The sequence below is a fragment of the Bubalus bubalis genome, chromosome 2 (assembly GCF_019923935.1).
Source record: "Bubalus bubalis isolate 160015118507 breed Murrah chromosome 2, NDDB_SH_1, whole genome shotgun sequence".
NCBI lineage: Eukaryota > Metazoa > Chordata > Mammalia > Artiodactyla > Bovidae > Bubalus > Bubalus bubalis.
This window is the reverse complement of record NC_059158.1, coordinates 55321940-55329658: the sequence shown is the minus strand read 5'-3', so window position 1 is coordinate 55329658 and position 7719 is coordinate 55321940. Positions and strand designations below refer to the sequence as shown.

Sequence of the window (7719 nt, the reverse complement as noted above, 5' to 3'; positions counted from 1 at the left end):
ACCAGGATCTTACAGTTTTATCTATTTTCCCTCCAAGGCTTGACAAGGCTTTTGATTGGTTTACTTCTATGTGAGGCTCTGAAGGCTTTGAGCCCCCACTGATATGGCATCATTTATACTGTGTTTGAAATGACCACCGCTATATCTGTCCTGATGAGCTATTTCAAGGACACATGCTGTAAAAATGGATCTGGGACTGCTTTTCAAAGAGGATAATGAATCTTCCTGATATAAATATGAACTGTGAATCCATCCAAAGAGAATAGTCAGTGAAAGCTAGGTGAAATGGGAACTGTGATGTATTAATATTTCCATATCAATGAAACACCCTTGATTAAATAGTTTGCAGTAAAATGCCAAAAACTGATAGTGTAAAGTGACATATCTTTAAAGAGAACATGGTCTTAGTCATATTTCTGGACCCAACAAAGGATACATTTCCACTGGCTGGTCTTGTTGAGGTGTGAGAGAACTTCTACTGTTCAGGAGTTAGTTTCTTGATCACCTTGAAGTCACAGCACATTGGCAGACTCTTCCTGTTCCTAAGGGCAAAGCTAGGAAAACAATGAGAGCTTCAGGTGTGGAGACATCATGCTTTATGCAGCAACATGGACTTTGCCCTATTCCAAACCTTCCTGACCCATTCCTCTGACACCTTGGTAATCTACCATGTACACACAGTCATGTGTGTGATACACAACCGCCTACTTCCTTGGCTACCCTGTGGGTTGGCAGCTCTTTGGAAGCTGAAGCTCTTCTCGACCATCTTTGGTTTCTTGGCACTTGCTGTAGAAACTGGAATATTGGAATTTCTGGGAAACGTTGGTTGCATGAATGGAAACTACAGAAAGTTGCACGGCTGCCAGGTGCGGGGCCACTCTGTTCATCACCTCACCGGCATGTTCTTGCATATCTACAGGGAGGGCCATCAGCCCTTTGCACATATGAAAAAACAGGTAAGAGTGTTGTGGTCTTCTCCAGGCTCTCACTGTGGGTATAAGATGGAGCTGGGCTGTGAATCTAATGTGCACCCACAATGTCTGGGATTCTCTTGTGCAGGCTTTGAGCTCTTTAGGTTCTGAGGTGTCATGGAAAGAACTTGGATCCTTTAGTCACAAGACTGGTGTTTTGGTCAGGCCTCTGCTGCCAACCTGCCTTTGGACAGCATCACTGAGCTTCTGCTTCTCTCTGGGGGGCAGGTGTTGGGAGGGGAAGTGCCTGTGGCTCAGAGGCTTGTGAGATGAGAATGGGTGTGTGTTTTGGAAAGAATATAATGGAAATCACTGGTCCCCTGGCCCTAGCCCTCAAGCACATGAAGGGGTATGTAGAGCAGCATGAGGGGCTGGGGAAGGTCCCATCTCTGCTATCTCTGCCTACTTGTTTTCCAGGCCCTAGGCTTTTAGAAATGAATTAATTTTTTAAATACGGAAATCTAAATGACTTTAGGAAAAAATTCTCTATCATGTGCACCCTGAACGTTTTTGTTGTTTGTTTGTTAAACAGATTTTACACATGTGACATATGGATCTTCCAGTCAAAGCCAAGTCACCCATCTCTTTGCAATGTCCATGCAAAGAGAATTGAAGTAACAGACCACGTCCATTTCTTGGTTGACTTGTCTTTGCTTCTAGGCCCAACTCCTTCCTCACTATCTTCTCACACTTTGGCTTACAGTTACTTCAAATTAACCAGAACTTTGAACTTCAAATCATTCATACTCAAGAGGCCCCAGAGCTATTAAATTCATCCTAAATTTTCTAGCAAGAGACAGAAGCTTCTCTGAGCAATGTGATACTACGAACAGCCAGGCCATGCCTGACCACTAAGAGTAGAGGTGATTAGAGCTTGAGCTGGACATGAGAGGACAGCCAGAGGTCTGCTTAGAGGGACAGCTCCATAAGACATCAAAACCCATTGGCCCTGGACCTTCAGACTATTTCTAAGACACACAAAGAAAGCCAATTTCATGACTTTTCCACTGGTTTTTGAAGCCAGTCCCATTTCCTTTCTGTCCTTACTTTCCAGGCAGCTGTGACTCAGAGATAGTGTACCTGATGCTTGACACTGTCTGAGTTTGAATTCTGGTCCCATCATTTATGAGCTATGTCACCTTGCACCAACTACTTAGCTTCTCTGAGCCTCATTCTTTTATATTTAATTGGGAAAAATTGAGGAATCTTCCTGATAAGTTTTCGGTAGACCAGTGTTCAAGTTCTGGTTAATTTGTTGCATGTCCTTAAGGAAGTTTTGGTGGTTCTCTGGTAATATCCTCAGAGTGAAAATTTTGGAATAGATATTTCTTCTCCTTTGCCCAGCTACACTGCAGGCTATTCAGTTCTCAAAGTCAATTGCAAAGACCTTATTGTAGTACAAATTTAAATAAATAGATTAACCACATGTGAGATGCGCTTTCATTTATATCGTCTCACATAACTATACAGACATCCCAGGTCTGGTTGCTGAGGACTTGCCTCAAGTGGACACTGTACATCTCATCAAATATGAAGTTTAGTCATCAAAGGATGAAACACATTCCTTCAGTGCATTTTAATTTTACTCTGAAACCATCCTGAAAGAATAAACCCATTGATCAATGACCTCCCTATTTCCATCTTTTTTCACCTTTGAAATCTAATCCAAAAGCAGATCTGAAATTGTTAAAGGTGAGATGGAGGGCCCCCGCCAGAGGCCAGTGGGGCCTGACCTAAAGGGACTTCCGTGGGAAGATTGAAGGTCTGAGGGCATAGTTCCTGGTTTATTTGTCATTGTTCAATTACATGTCTTCCATGTCTTTTAGGGAAGTTAGCGACTTTAGCCCAGTTCAATCTGATGTGAGCCTGCATAAAGATGCTGTTTCATCAACCAGTGAAGACAAGGATTCCCAGAGAGGTTGGACCTTGGTCATTTTAGCAGGCGAGGGGTGAGGGGGGCGCGGCTGGTGAGTCCAGTGAAATAGCAGAGATGTGTGTCCTGGCACACTTGTCCCCAGAGTCTGGTTCCTTCTGCTCTTTGTTTCCTCTGCCTCCCACTTATGTTGTTTTGAAACTCCCATACCACTGGGACTCTGACTTTGCATACCTAAGCAGTCAAACTAAGCTCAGAGGTTTCGCTTCCTAATTGGCCTACAACTCCAGGAGGACCCAAGGACAGATGGTGTCATTGAGATGAGTGTGCAATCCCTCAGGTGTTATTTTGAAATAGAATCATACATGCACATATGCCCAAGATGTGATATATGTGTTACACAGTACTCATTTAGAAAAATGTCCATTTCACCCCTGGATAGCCCTTGAAAGTTTATAAAGCACTTTCCTATATGATTGACATTTAATTCCTACAATTCCCCCAGGAGGTAAGTATTCTAATCCCATGTATAGGCCAGAAGCAGTGCCAGACCCAGGTGCCGGATCCTTACCCAAGTCCTAGGGCACAGGGCACATAATAGAGTCCTAGGGCTCTATTATGCATCTTCTGACCAGATCAGGTGCTAGGCTTTCCTCCCACCAGGATTCCTCCTATTCAGTGCCCTATGGGCAGAGTAAATTCTCAAGACCAGGAAGAAGTGAAGAACAATGCCTGGGCTGAGGGCATGTCTCCTAACGTAAGACTAACTTTAAATTAGAAATCAGAATATTGCTGGAGGCAAACACTGACTGAGTTCTCTGCCCAGCTCTGTTGCTCAGATACACAGAGCTACAATGTGGGGAGGGTCAGAGGAGGGTATGAGGGCTCATGTTCAGGACCCTCAAACTCCAAATTTTGGCCATCTACTTAATGCTTCAGATTCTCCATTTGCAGGGTGGGACGGCAGTGTGAATTGGTTGAGATATGGCTGGCATAAGGCCTGGGCCCAAGCAAGTTCTCAGTACACAGTCTTTATCGCTCCTGCCATTTTTGTTCCTATCTTGTCCTGGACTCCCACAAGGCCCCTCCTTGCATCCTTGGTTTGGTTTGTTTGTTTTTCACTTTCTGTGGTTGCATTTTCTTTGTAAGCACACACTGTTCATCTATATTAGGCATGAGTATCCTGTAATCACTGCAGCCATCCCGCCAGAATATCTATTAGAGACCTTCTGGACAAGGTGATCTCCTAAGGGGCCTAAACAGCCCTTCTGATACCAGATTATCAAGTGGTATGTGGTGTATCAGATGTCAGGGTGGCACTGACAGGGTACTTCCCATGCATCCCATAGGTGGTGCTTTACACTCCCATGAGGAATCATCATGATACTGCCCATAGCAGGGCTGGGAAGAATGCCCATTTGCTGCACCAGACTGCTTACTGATTGATGGATTTTCCTAGACTTCATAGATAATTTGTGATCCCGGGGCCAACTTTTCCAACTGTCCTCCAGACCTTTAACCTCCTTTGACAGAGTGGCTGTGAGCACCAATTGAAAAACAACAATGAAATGAATTTCTTATAGCTCGTCATGGCTCAGCAGTAGAAAGATATTTTGTTTGTATGTTTTTAGCTTCTATCATTCTCTTTCTTTTTATGATGGCTAACCCTAAGCCTTATCACTAGTAAATAAAACCATGATGTTCATAGTCACTGCTGCTGCTGCTGCTAAGTCGCTTCAGTCGTGTCCGACTCTGTGCGACCCCATAGACGGCAGCCCACCAGGCTCTGCAGTCCCTGGGATTCTCCAGGCAAGAACACTGGATTATTTATGTAAACATCCTAAGAGTTATCCCTTTGTTTTTTTGATTTCCTTTTGACTTGTAAAAAAGTTTCCCAATTTAATCAGACCTAAGCTCTCCTGCTTCCATTATTAAGCAAAGTCTGTCACTTGAAGCTTTCTAGAACTGCATATCTATTGCCCCTCCATAGATGACCACCAACATCCTTGGATCTGTTTCCCTCTTCTCTTGAGATCCAGATGTTAGGCACTCATTTAACATCAATCTGTCCAAACCAGATCCTCCTGGAGTCCCCATACCTGTGAAGAGTATCCCAGTGGTCCAGTAAAGGTCATTTAGGCTCCTCCCACTATCCCTCTCCCCATGTACAATAAATGATCAGTCCACTTTGTCTATTTATTTATTTTTTGGCCCTGATAAGCATCTTGTGGGATCTTAGTTTCCCCAACCAGGGATTGAACCTTGGGCCTGTGCAATAAAACCATGGAGTCTTAACCACTGGACTGCCAGAGATTTTCTCACACCCTCTTTTCCATTCCCATCCCTGTTCCTTTAACCCAGTATTTTTATTTTACATTTAGATAATTGAAATAGCCAAATAGAGAATCTTGATTTCTACAAGCTCACCTGTAGTTTGCTGCTTTGCAATCGGTCTTTCCCAACCATCCCACAAATGCTCTGAGGATTATTTGCAAAATTCATTATTTTTTTTCAACAAATAAGATCTTTTATTTGTCACCATTAAAAGTCTGCATTTTAAACAGATTCTTGGACTGGTGGCTTGTATCCATCATCCCGTTCAACTTTAGCACCTGTCTCACCCACAGCAGCTTTGCCAGAACTACTACCTTCAATATGTAACTCCATGAGTTTTCCCAATTCAAACTTGGGCTTCTTCAGCATTTTTTCTTTTCTAATGAAGACATCATAGAGTGGATAAACAGATTGGCAAGCTTTTTCTATGTCTTTCCCAATGCTATCTGGAATCAATTTATTGACCAACTCTTTCCAGTCATTTGCACCTTTCAGGTCATGATTTCCATCATCTTCTTGCAAATCTGGTGCACCTGCAGGTGCTGGGCATATGAAGTCATCTGAATCTGATTGCTGCACTTTTTTTTTATTAGAACCCACACAAAACAGATGAAGCAAGTAACCATTGATAGTCTTGACATCAACATGAGCTTTAATCATGGTCTGCCATTTTTTGATCCATGCCATAGAAAGATCCATGCTATGGAAATTAATTAAGCATTTTTTCCCCTGAACATCCACAGTAATTAGTTTGAGTTTTCTAAATGCAACGTCATCGTTGTGCAGATCAGCAAGACTCACTTCAAAAACATGCCCCTTGAGGTCATCGGATGCAATTTTGATTCCTTGAGATCTTGTGACCAATGTTTTACCAATATTCCTTATATTGAACATAGCTGGTGCTTTCACATCACACTAATCTTTTTTAGAAAATGGGTCAGCCACTTTCTTCTTGGCTCCCCTTTTGCCTCCTTTCATAAGGTGCTTGTTCTTGCCAACCACCATGGTGCTGCTCAGAGAGCCAAAAAGGGCAAAATTCTTTATTCTTCTCATATTATTCCCTTGCCAAATTATTTTGCAGTTCTCGTTGGTTTATTGGTTTAAATCCTAAGCCCTTACTGTGATATTTAAGACTGTCCACAGCCCTCTCCAAACTTGTCTCACAATGCTTTTCCAAAGACGTCATCTCCTCCAAAAAAACATTTCCATTCTACGTTTTCCTAACATGTCCACAATTCTTTATCTTTGTAGCTTTCATTTAGTCATCAAGTAATTAGTGGATCAATACTCAATGACAAGGCCTGGGATTGGTCTTGCTGATGATACAGCCTCTTTTCCCTAAAAAACACACCTACTCCCTCATGCTGTTTCTGTGATGGGAATGGCCTCTCCTCTTTCTTGCGACACCCTTCTCTTGAAATCCTGCAGTGAGATGGGATATGCCTGACTTTATGAAAAACATTTTCCAAAATACATCAAGAAATTCAAAGACATTCTTACCCTTTGAACTAGTGATCTCCACTTGTTGGGAATCTAAGGGTATAATCCAAACTGCAAAAAAATAGTTTGTGTAAAAAGATCCACTTTGCTACCTTATTCATCAGCTTTATTGATAGTATTGAAAATGGAGATAATATATATAATACAGGATAACATAAACAAAAATAATTTGATTATAAGAATAATAGAAGACTTTTAAACTCTACTTGATAAACTTTGAGGAATATATTATATTTCCTCAATTTCCAAGTACAGAAGCTTCTCATAATATGAGAATATGCCCATAATGAATTATTTGAGAAAAATCATACTGAAAGAATGCATATGTATTTATGCATGTGTGTATGTATTTAATCTTTATAGCTGTTTAACAAATTATTTTAAAATTATATATAGTAAAAAAGACTATGAGTAAACAAATTACAATATTACCAGTGATTATCTCCAGAATATAGATTGTAGATAATTTCTTTCTAATTTATTTTTTATGTCTTCCAAATTTTAAATGTAACAAGCATGTATTATTTTCACATGCTTTATTTTTAACTGCACTTGTGACTTAGCCAATTCTGTGTGGGTGTTTTAGTGCCCATATGTACTCCAACTTGGCCGCAGATCATTTTCAGGTCACCAAAATGCACATCCCTTTCTATGAACTTGAGTAACACTCATCACCTTTGTCACTAGTCGGGAATATCATATAACACAATATACTTTAATTGTTCGAGTAAGGACTTTTCTCCTCAATTAAATTGTGAGCAAACAGGAAGCATGGCTTAGGCATTGCTGTTCCCTCAACATTGAGCCAGTTGACTTGCGGGGAAAAAAAAAAAATTCTGGGAGAATAATCTGTTAATAAGTATGAAGTCCTTTTATTATTAAAGGACCATATAAGTAGCAAGTTACTCTTTGATTTGAAAGAAGTAAGAAGGGAAGAATATGAGGACTGGTATTAAGTCCTTGCTGGCCACCTGATTTTATGACTATTTTATATTCTTCCAAACAGTTGTATGGGGTAGGTGCTTTTGCTCATTCAATAGA

General features: G+C 41.1%; 1 pseudogene; it reads right to left on the bottom strand.

The window, feature by feature from the left end:
- Positions 1-5400: 5400 nt before the first annotated feature.
- LOC102397531 lies at positions 5401-6183 on the bottom strand (annotated as a pseudogene).
- Between the last annotated feature and the right edge of the window lie 1536 nt (positions 6184-7719).